This window comes from Cyanistes caeruleus, chromosome Z (assembly GCF_971803275.1).
Source record: "Cyanistes caeruleus chromosome Z, bCyaCae1.hap1.1, whole genome shotgun sequence".
Classification (NCBI taxonomy): Eukaryota; Metazoa; Chordata; class Aves; order Passeriformes; family Paridae; genus Cyanistes; species Cyanistes caeruleus.
The window spans coordinates 8,791,548-8,803,177 of record NC_141732.1 but is presented as its reverse complement, the minus strand read 5'-3'; positions in this window follow the sequence as shown (position 1 = coordinate 8,803,177).

Genomic DNA, 11,630 nt, shown 5'->3' with positions numbered 1-11,630 from the left:
TTTCTTGAGGTCTTTAGAAAAAATTGATACATACCCTACCAGATCTGAATATATTCTTCTCGCTGCTATTTCTGACTGAGTTCAGCATATTTTGAGGGATGCTTTAACAACAAAAACAGGTTGCTTTACATTTACAGCTGAGGGTGGAAAATGTGTTAAAATAATTCTTTTGGAATATCCTGTGGCCATTACTCTTAATTCTTCATTATTTATAATATTCTCCTTCTAAAGCCTGTCCTCATCAATAATGCTGTGGTGAAATGGCTATGAGCCAAACCTGGGAAACAGAGCATATTTCTCCAAGCCTTCTCCATTTCCCAGGTTTTATCACAGTGATGTATAACAGTGATGTAGATGATGTAGAACAGTGGTGGATGGGGAGGGGAAACGATTGGATGTGTAGATCTCCTGCTAAAAATATTCCTGTTAATACAGTGGGCAGTAAGAGCAGCTGTATCAGGATATTTTACCAAAGGACATACTGACATATCCATGAGCTCCTTCTCCTGTGGTGTCAGTACTTTAAGAGTGTACTTTCCATAAGTTCTGATGAAATGGTCAGATTTCTGTACAATAATTTATAAAATGTCCTTCCAAACAATATCACCCTCCCACTGGAAATTTTGCTGGAATCCTGTTAGCTTGCTGATTAGTGTGAGTCTTCACAAACATTCTTAACAATGCACCAAATCAAAACATTTGACATGGCAACTTCGCTGTGAAACCCACAGATTCTGCAAGGCTTCTCTCAACTACCCTTAGGACTTGGCATCTTTGTTACACGGTGTTTTTCATCTGTTTCATTGTCCTTGATGCAAAATGGAAAGCAAAGAATTACTGAAAAAGGAAGGTCATTGAAAAAGGTTTTATTATCTCTCTGCTAACAAAAGTCCACATTTTCCATACACCTCTATTACACATTTGTTATGCACACTGCTCTAATCATTGCTTCAGTAATTTACATCATTGTTCTATTACAAGTAAAGCAAATTATTTTTGTAGAAATGTTGTAAACACCTTTATTTTCACCAATGCTTACTTTCACTTCCATCTATTTTCACTTCAGAAATGTTAAATTACAAGACTGAACAGTCAATATGTAAGTTTTAAATATTAGAGAATCTTAATATGTATAATTTAATTAGTAGGTGTTGTGGCAATATTTTCCTTAAGAAATATTCACAAATCTAAAAGGAGATTAATTATTATTATTAATCTAAAAATTAATTCCTGATTTAGCTACTTCTGAGGACAGTAACTTAAACCAGTGAAATTCAATAGATGCAGACGTGGAGGACTCTGAGTGTTGTGGATCAAACTGTGTCCTTGCTCTAGTCTTGATGACTGGGAAAGGACAAATGCTGTCAACAGTGCCTTGCAGTGCCATCAGGCCATCTGCCTGCAAACCTCAGGTGCAGGATGATGCTGCAAGGCATCTCATTTGCTGGGCAGCAAGGTAACATATGGAGCCCTCACATCAACACCTGTCCAATATAAACCTGCAGCCACACCTCCCATGCCACCCAGTGCCTTTCCTACACTTTTTTTGGCAGGTGCAAGTGCAGGCACGGGTTTGAGATGCGCTAAAGCAGGTGCTTTTCAGAGTTCAGACCTCTCTGCATCAGAGAGTTTCTGCCAGGTCAAGTATCATCACCTTGTTGGGCATTCTCTCGCAGTTCCTACCCAGGAGTGTTAGGAACCACTACAGGTGTGGCAGGATCAGCTGCATGCTAAACTGCAATTGTCCACTAGCCTCTTCTCTTGATGACTTTTTGGGGTCAGAAGCCCAGAAAATAAGCCCTTATCTGTGGTGCCTGGCTCTGACACCCAAGAAAGCACCAAGTTTAGCATAACACCATGGAAACAGCTTTTAAACAGAAAAACTGGGAATGTGAGTGTGTAAGTAGATGGAGTGTTCTTAAGTCACTGGGTGAGAGAGTTAGAGTTTAGGGTTTAAGCTATATTAGAGAATGGGTGACAATATGGAGGGTTTAGTGCATGGTCCCTTTCTCCTTCTTCTTCCTTCTTCATCTTCTTCTTCTAAGGATTTTTGGGTAATAATGAGTGATTGGATAAAGAAATCCACAGTGCAGCATACAGGTGTTGGGTCATTGGGTCATTAAGAAAAATAACTTACTTGGAATTTGATTATTGGACAAATAGACATATAAAAGACCTTGGAGAGATTCTTTGTTCTCATTCTGCACCTTTCTATCTTTATATCTGCTAGTGTATGTAGCTCCTTGTGCTCTGTATATGTGTAATACAGATAAGGAAAAAATAAACAACTAAGCCTGAAGATGAGAAAACAGCTTCTCTCTCATCAGTCTCGGTCCTGGGGAAAAGGAGTCCAGCCACCAATGTCTCATCCTGACAATCACTTAGGGATATCATGAGCAAAGAAAGCGGATAGCAGCAATGGGTGCTGGCAGCACTTGGCAGCACTTTCTTAGATTCTCCAGGTCTCTTGTTTCAGTCACTGGACCCTTTGTACCAGGAAGAAACACCAGAGTGTTGTGAGAATACAAGGAGAGACAGGTGGGACAGAGAGTAACCTGCAGGAAAGTCTGATTACAAAATAACTGAAAGTAAATATTGGGTTAATGACTACATAAACATGTGTCTATCTCTTCTTTTCAGAGCCTTGAGGGAGAGACAGGGGAGTATGAAAGCAGTCTCCATGACAGTGCAGCTGTGACGCTGCCCTGGTGTCATTCAAGCCCCTCACTGTTAATCAATAGAAGAGATGGAAATGTTAACAGCAGAGAGACAGAGAAACAGAGCTCGAACCATAAACAGCACCCATTTCCAAGAACTATCTTGTGGCTGCATCTTAAATGTCAGGAAGGGATTGTCTAAATCCATTAAGGCACTTAGCATAAATATGTGTAGCAGACCTGTCATTTTGGGTTAGGGAGAGAAGAGAACAAGACACCCTACACGCTGAGAAAATATATGAAATTACAGAGAGTTGAAGTCAGACTGTGCAGTTCATGGTCTGTCAACTTCTCCATTTGACATCCAATTTCAAGACTCAACTGGTAAATTTGACCTAAGTCTTGCCACAGAAAGTTTTGGAAAAGGGCAGGCAGGCAATCTTCCATTATTCCTTTCTTCACAAGTATTTGAAAACAATTGTGAAGTCATTTTAAACTTCAACAGTGCAAAGGGCCATCTATTTTACAGTGACTGGGTAAGGATTAACAAAGGTAGGATGTGGACAGCAACACGAATACCTACAGCAATGAGGCATAATGAAATGCCAGTAATCATTTAGATTGGAGACTGCAGTTTAACAACCAAAATAAACATCTATATGCTGGAACGGGTAACAGTGAAGACAATAAAAAAGTGAGCATAGATTAAAAATGTCACCTGTTAACAGAGACACTGGTTTGTGGGGGGGTGTGCAGAGGGGGATTTTTTACCCTTAAAACAATTTCACTTTCAGTGCAGGTCTTCAGAAAACGTTGTACCTTGTTCAGGAATTAATTTGGTCACTTGATACACTGCTAAACTTGCTCAGATAAGTTGTTGCCCCTGTGAGTATTTGGGAAGTAATGAAAGCTTGAATTCAGTAAGTTTTGCTGTGCAACTCTGAAACAACTTGAAGTATTTTTTCAGATTGGCGTGCTAAGAATGGAGAAAATCCCTTCATGAATGTGATCAAAAATGGGTAGTATTTTTGCATGTGATCGTGAAAATTTATTAAATTACTATGGGTCATTTCCTGTGCTCTACTGTCACTCTCACATAGGTGACCAGAGATTGGCAATACATGCTCACATGACAGCAGCCAATGTAATACAAACTACCAGGCACAGAGAGAAAATGGAAATGTAATTGCTGTAGAAACATGTTTTCCTTGAAGAACTACTGGTGCATATCTGAGCTTTTGAGTGCTATGCCTGCAGGACCCCTGATTCCTCTGGGCTGAATCTATGAATACTTGATCCTTAAATGGATCCCTTGTGGATCCAGACTTTACACCCAAGGCTCTAACCTGATCTTACCACAGACCCATTTTTAAGGATTGTTTAGGTTGATGGGGATTGTATTTAGGCATAAACACCCAGGCTCTGGCATGGCTCTTTCCCAGGGGCTGCAGGTCAGTGCTGCCTGGTGCTGTTTGCAAGAGCAAAATAAACCCTCAAAAATCATAAAAAGTGTATTATCTGTCAAAGAGTAGTGACAGATAAATAATGCTTCTATTCCTATTGGACATCTTTGGAAACAGAGGTAAAACAACCTCACTGATGCTGCTCAGCTGGAAATAAAAGCCTTTCAAGTTTTAACATTAGGACATAAAACCAACATGGTTCAGAGGATGTGTGATTTAAACCAAAGAGAACATTCTTCATGTGTAAAGCTTGGTAGGAAAAACTGGAAAAGCTTAATGGGAAGTTATTGGTGTTCTAGAATGTAACCTGTACAGCTCCTGCTAGAAAACCAATACAGACTGTTCTCTGATGCACTTTCTGTTTCTTTTTTAGGGTTTGTTAGGGTTTCTCTACCTTCAGAGTTGTAATTCAGTTTTCAAGAGATACCTGTTCTCTCTAGCATATTTTTTTTCCAGTTTTCCTCTATGTTTCTTCAGCAAAGCCCCTGGCCAGCCTAGGGTTTGAATCCTTTCATTCTCTCATTTAGTAAGTCTCTCTTTCCCCCTACAATTCTTCTTTCCTGCTCTCTTTTCCTTCAAGCTATCACAATAGCACTAGTCCACAGACATCCATAGTTCCTATTTCTTGACTCTGTTGCCTCTCAGTCAGAACAGAGTCTCCTGTTCAGTAGAACTGACTTTCTTAGTGTTCCATCATATTTACTGGAATTTTGGCCCTCTCATGGAACTATGACTGGGCCATCCATAATGAACCCTGACAATTGCTGCTCTCTGGGTCTTTAAATAACAGGTCAAGCATTTTTCCTCCTTAGATTATTTGCTTTGAAATGATTTGAAGCCACTGGTGATCCACGAAAGAGGCCCAGCAGGGTGAGGGTGACTGCAGTTCTTCAGCACAGTCATTTGTAGAGTAGATTAAGAGCTGTACTTTATCTGCAGCATGATTAGCAGAATCAAAGGTACTGGCAGATGGCTCTGGAGGTTGACCTTGTATTTTGACAAAAGCTTTTTAGAGACCTGCTATCAAATTATCGCACAAATATGAAGTGGGTGGTACATATATCTACTTTTTTTTTTTTTTTTTTTTTTTGCCTGGTGAGCTGTGTGCAGGCTGAGAGCTTTTTCCTGCAGAGAAAAAATTATGCAGTCATAGAATGGTCTGGGTTGAAGGGACCTTAAGGTCCCTTCCACACCTTCCACTAGAACAGGTTACTCAGAGTTCCATCCAACATGGGCTTGAGCACCTCCAGAGATGGGGAGTTCATGATCTGTCTGAGCAGCCTGTTGCAGTGCCTGAACATCTTTATAGGAAAGAATTACTTTCCAATAATTAATCTAAACATCCAGTGCTCATGTAGTCCCACTTCATGTGCTAGAAGGGACTCTAAGTTCTTCCCAGAGCCTTCTACAGGCTGAACAGCCCCAATTCCCTCAGCCTGCCTTCATAGGAGACATTATAAAGTTGTAAGAAACAAATCACCATTCTCCCCCACAGTATAAGAGTGTCAACAAGTGGAACGATAGTGACACGGTCCCTAAAATACTCCACAACTCTCTGTTGACTACTGTGCTTTATGTTGCCAAAAGAAAAGCTGTTTCACAGTGCTGCCTTCCTATCCACATCTGACTTCTCCCAAGCATTGCTTCTCTGTGTGTCCCTGGTGTCTGGTGTGACATAAGGGGAGTAAATGGGAATGTAAACAAGCAATCTCTCTTTTTTTTCTTTCCTGTTATATGCCATACAGGAGCTGTACTCTGAGGGAAGTGAGTGGGAAGAAGTACACCAAGCCAGAGGGCAGCTGTAGTATGAACTATCACTTTTCCTCATAGAGTTTTTGCTTGGCTTGATCTTCCCAGCAGCAGCTCTTGAAATGCAGCAGCAATCCAATTTTATTATAGCAGAAGATGCTAATACTGTCTTTTTTTTGCAAAGGATAAGAATAACTTTTATTTCTACCTGAGGTCAGACATATTTCTAAACTCTTCAGAATGTTTGCACTAAAATATTTACATAGGTAACAATTATACAACGAAAGCTCATTCTGCTATGGCATATGTACATATACAGAATCAGATTCTTTATATGTATAAAATCACAAAAGCACTCATTTAACTGCTGTAACTGGGTGAAATTACTGCACATAATTTCTCTTTTTTTCCCAACTGTTTAGCTCTCAAAACTCTACCTCTTTATGGGGAAGCTCTGTACAAATTTAACAATTCCATATATGCAGCAGAATTTTTTAAAAAAAAACAACCAAAAAAAAAAAAAAAAACCAACAAAAAAAACAAACAAAAAATCCGAGAGAATTTGAATGCACTGAAAAGAAAAAAAAAGCATTATTTGTGATACATGTTTACTCAGACTGAAGGACTTCACTGCCTTAAGTTACAACGAAACATCCCCAGCACAGGAAGGACGTGGAGCTGCTGGAGAGAGTGCAGAGGAGGGACACCAAGGTGATCAGAGGGAGGGAGCTCCTCTCCTATGGGGAAAGACTGAGAAAATGGGGTTGTTCAGCCTGGAGAAGAGAAAGCTTTTAAGTGACCTAATTGTGGCCTTCCAGTTCTGAAGGGAACTCAGAAGAAAGATGGAGAGAGACTATATACAAGGGCATGGGGTGACAGGGCAAGGGGAAAGGCTTCAAACTGAAAGAGCAGGTTCTGATGAGATATTAGGGGGAGTGTGTTTTCTATGAGGATGGTGATGCACTGGCACAAGTTTCTCAGAGAAGCTGTGGCTGACCCATCCCTGAAAGTGTTCAAGGTCAAGCTGGATGGGACTTGGAGCAATCTGGGCTAGTGGAAGTTGTCCATGACAGGAGGGGTTGGATCCCCAGATGATCTTTCAGGTCCCTTCAACCCAGACCATTCTGTAACTCTGATTCTTTGGGAACTTCATGCCATAATGGACTGTACCAGGAGCTCAGCACTAGATTAGGGAAGCATCAGAATCATGGTTCTTAGCCAAAAACATCACCCCAGCATTGCACTGAGCTCGTGTACACACCAAGCAGCCACCTGAAACTGGGCTCAAACAGGCCAGAACTGGTGCTGGCATGAAGAGATGTCAGGGAGCTAATTAGGAAACAGAACGTGCTTTTTTTCCCATTAATGGGCCAATAGGGAGCATTTGTACGTCAGGCCAGCTAATGCACAGGAGCACATCAATAGGAACAGTGGCAAGAAATGCCTCCCTCCATCTTCAAGCCAAAAAATCTGTGTCATTTCCTCTTGGACCAGAGCCTTGCTACCATGATTCATGCTCTGCTTGGTCACCACAATCCACTGCATCTGGAGCTGCACAGATGCAGAATAAAAAGTCACAAAACCAGACACGCTCATGAGAATCCTGACTGAGAAATAACTTCCTCTACAAGACTGAGGTGAGATATCCTGGTACATTGAAAATGTAGTTCCAAATAAACCCTTGTCCACAGTCCAACCATTTTTTCTTGAGCAGATCATAAAGGAACCATGAAGAAGTAAGGGGGAAGGCTTTTATGTCAGCAGAAAAATCATTAACAGAATGGATGAACATATTTAATATTACTTTCATGTTTACCTCCACTGTCTAGATATACCAGTGAGAAAAGTGCAGGCATATGGAAAACAGAAATCTGTTTCTCTCATGCAAGGGAGTTTGCATTGCTTACACAGCCTCTTGAGCTTAAGGTGTACTTTTTCCCCATAAGCAATAAATTCAGTTAAGAAATAACATTTTGGACACAAGTGTCTGACTCATGTAGTGGATCTGAGTCCAGCTGGATTTTTTTGCAGACAGGGGAAATCTGAATATTCTCAGCTTCATGAATCACTACCAGCTTTCCTCGACTCCAGAGTCACCCAGTTTCCATTCTTTGGACATGAACCCATTCAGAAACAATGTGAAATAATGGGTGGAGGGTCCTTCTTATGCAGTGTCTGGCTGTGAAGAAGAGTTGGTCATATAGAACCTTACGAGAGAGCTGATGTCCAGTTATTCTGAGTACAGCATGTTCCAAGCCAAGCAGTGTCCAGGCAAACTGATCCCACTTCCTGTCAATTTTATATTGTAGCTACAATACCTTGAAAACACTTACGGCTTGAAGCTACACAAACCAGATATAAATGAACAAATTACCTTGGCAAATGGAAAAATAGCTACAGATGATGATGATGTAAAGTGGATGTATTTGTATGTACATAAGAAGTTCAACTTAGTAGCTTTTAAATATATGTTAGCATTCTGACAGGGTTTTGCCTAATGTTCTTATGCTAATATCAGGCCAGGCAGAACCATGCTGTAGAATGTTATTCATCAGTGTCAGTCAAACCAGTCATAATCAGAGTTTAGCATTTTCTTTAAAATATATTTTGCTGTTATCAAGCTCAAGCCTAATCAAATAGAATGAAACATCAGTCCCCAAACACTGCCACTGCACATTTAGGTGAGGTTTAACAAAGGATAGCCATTAAAATGAAGCAATTTGGTTTAATTTTCTCTAGTCATTCGACATGGAAAGCCTTATCAAAACATCTGACAGTGACTATCTTAATTTATTTCCTCAGTTTTGATATGATTCACACTACAACCAAAGTTGATTTTGTCAACTCTACTACACTACTAATGGGAGGAAAGGTAAAGAGTGAGAGAAAAAAAATAAAATTATTTTTATATATTTATATTTATGTTTTATTTTCCTGGGGTGACTTTATGATGCTTGTATCCCCAGTCACCTTGTTTATGTGACACATTAAGTTCTGCACCTCTAAGACCAGCTCTGAGAGTGAAAGGGGGAAGAAGAAGCCACAGTTTGTGTTCAGAAAGAGCCCTCACTGTCCCCCATCCTGCTCCTGGGCTGTGGTGTCTGCAGCATGGACAGACAGCAGGACAGAGCTCTCCTCTGCTCTTCGTTAGTTTTTAGCTCGCTGAGACAGGGAAGTTCCCTGGACTGGTTTTTTTTCCTTTTTCCTTGGATGTGTTCAAACCTGCTCTGGACTGAACACCCAGCCAAACCCCAGGAGCTCACGCCTGTGGCCCACCGGGGCCTGGGCCTCGGCACTTTCCAGCACCGGAGGGACTGATAAGAACCTGAGTGAGCCCAGCTACACCCCATGGAAAGGACTTTTCTGGATTTGCCATCTCATCAAACAGTGAGAGGTTTTACCGTTTAATATTATCCAGTTTCTGTTAAATAAGCAGGTTTTTTCCACTTTTCTCTAATGAAATATTCTCCTGAACCGGCTGGGCTGCTTGAATTTGCTTTCTGGAGGGACCCCATTTGGAGGTTCTCTCCCAGATTTCCCCTAAACCAGGACAAATACAGTTATTGGCATCCAATGTGGGGCCATGCACAGCATCTGCATATGCTCAGAGCTTCTTCACCATATCAAGAACAGTCTCCTCCCTGTCATTTTGCTTTATCTTTGCTAAAGCAGAAGCGTATTCTTGTGGCCCAAGTAATACAAGTTTTCTCCAGATCACGGATGTACACAGTACCAAGTCTGGATTTCTAGTGTTTAGGTCATCCACGAAGACAATCTCTACCACTGCCATTTCTCTCAAGCGTTGAATCCCTTGTTCAGTGGTTTTCCAACGAGTTTGCTGTACATAGAGATCGTCTGCACACAGATATCTTTGTGCTACACTTCTTAGGACCCGTTCCCAGAGACTATAAGGGTCAGCCCCCCTCATCATCTCCTGGTCAATAACTGGATCGTGTGACAGGGATCTCAGATGCCTCGCTTCAGTGCCATCCAGAACTGTAGCCTCACCTGCAACATCCCACAGACGGACTAACCAACTAATTATAGATTCATCAGGTCATCGAGTGTAATCTTTTCTCAGGCCACGAAGGTCCTTCAGGGAGAAAGGTTCACCAGTGCCTTCTGATTTTGTGTCAGTTGCTGGTCTTGAGGGTCTTTCCCCCACATCACCATTATCATCATCTACTGGCCGATCGGTTTTGGTTTTGAATTTCATGCCTCTTGTGGCAGGAGCAACAGACACTGGCTTAGGCTCACTGTCTGGTTTGGTGGCTGGCTTGGCTGCAGCCTGAGTGACTGGGGAGTGGCACTGCTGATTTGTCTCCCTGCCCTACAGTATCTAGCACTGTGTGATAAACATACACCAGGGTCCAGCATATTGCAATGATCTTTTTCTCCTTAGAATCATCATGGCACTTCTCTTTCAGGTATTTCCCCACCTCAGCTGAGTTCTGAATTTGTTCCTGAGGAAAGTCCCAGGGTAGGATCAGAAAATTCCTTCAGGGTCTGGCCCATTCTCTCCCATTCTCCACACCACTCAGGATTTTCCATACCTGGAAAATTTCCTGGGTCAGGGGTCTCATCAGCTCATCTAGATATCTCAGCCCTCACTCTAAAAGAGCTGCTGCAGACCACATAGATGAAGCTCAACAGAAGAAATACCAGGAAAGTGGTATCCTAAACTTTGCTCTTCTTGATGGCAAAACCAGCTTCCAGCAGAATCTGGATTATTTTCTTTCCTTTCTCAAAGACCTCTGCAGCTGTATTCCTTCACACAATGATGTCATCAATGTACTGCAGATGTTCTGGAGCCTCACCCTTTTCCAGGGCAGCCTGGATCAGTCCATGGCAGATGGTGGGGCTGTGCTTCCACCCCTGGGGCAGTCGGTTCCAGGTGTACTGCACTCCCCTCCAGGTGAAGGCAAACTGAGGCCTGCATTCTGCTGCCAGGGGAATGGAGAAAAATGCATTGGCAATGTCAATAGTGGCGTACCACTTCGCTGCCTTGGACTCCAGCTCGTCCTGGAGCTCCAGCATGTCTGGCATGGCAGTGCTCAGCAGTGGAGTCACTTCATTCAATGCACGATAGTCCACAGTCAGTCTCCATTCTCTGTCAGACTTGTGCACAAGCCAGATGGGGCTGTTGAAAGGTGAGTGAGTTTTGCTGACTACTCCTTGGCTCTCCAGTTCTCGGATCATCTTGTGGATGGGGATCACAGCATCTCGATTTGTCCTATACTGCCGGCGGTGCACTGTCGCGGTGGCAATTGGTACTCGCTGTTTTTCCACTTTCAGGAGTCTTACTACAGATGGGTTCTCTGACAGTTCAGGCAAAGTGTTCAATTGCTTAATGTCCTCTGCCTCCACAGCAGCTATTCCAAAAGCCCACCTGAATCCCTTTGGGTCCTTAAAATACCCGCTTTGGAGGAAGTCTATGCCCAAAATGCATGGGGCCTCTGGGCCTGTCACAATAGGATATTTCTTCCACTCGTTTCCAGTCAGGCTCACATCAGCTTCCACTAAAAAAAAGTCCTGTGATCCCCCCATCACTCCAGCAATAGAAACAGATTCTGTCCCCACATGTCTTGGTGGGATTAATGTGCACTGTGCACCAGTGTCAACCAAGGCCTCATATTTTCGTGGTTCTGATGTGCCAGGCCAACAAATCCACACAGTCCAAAAGACACGGTTTTCCCTAGCCTCTACCTGGCTAGAGGCAGGGCCCCTCTAAGCCTGGTTTTCTTTCCTTCCCTGGGTATAT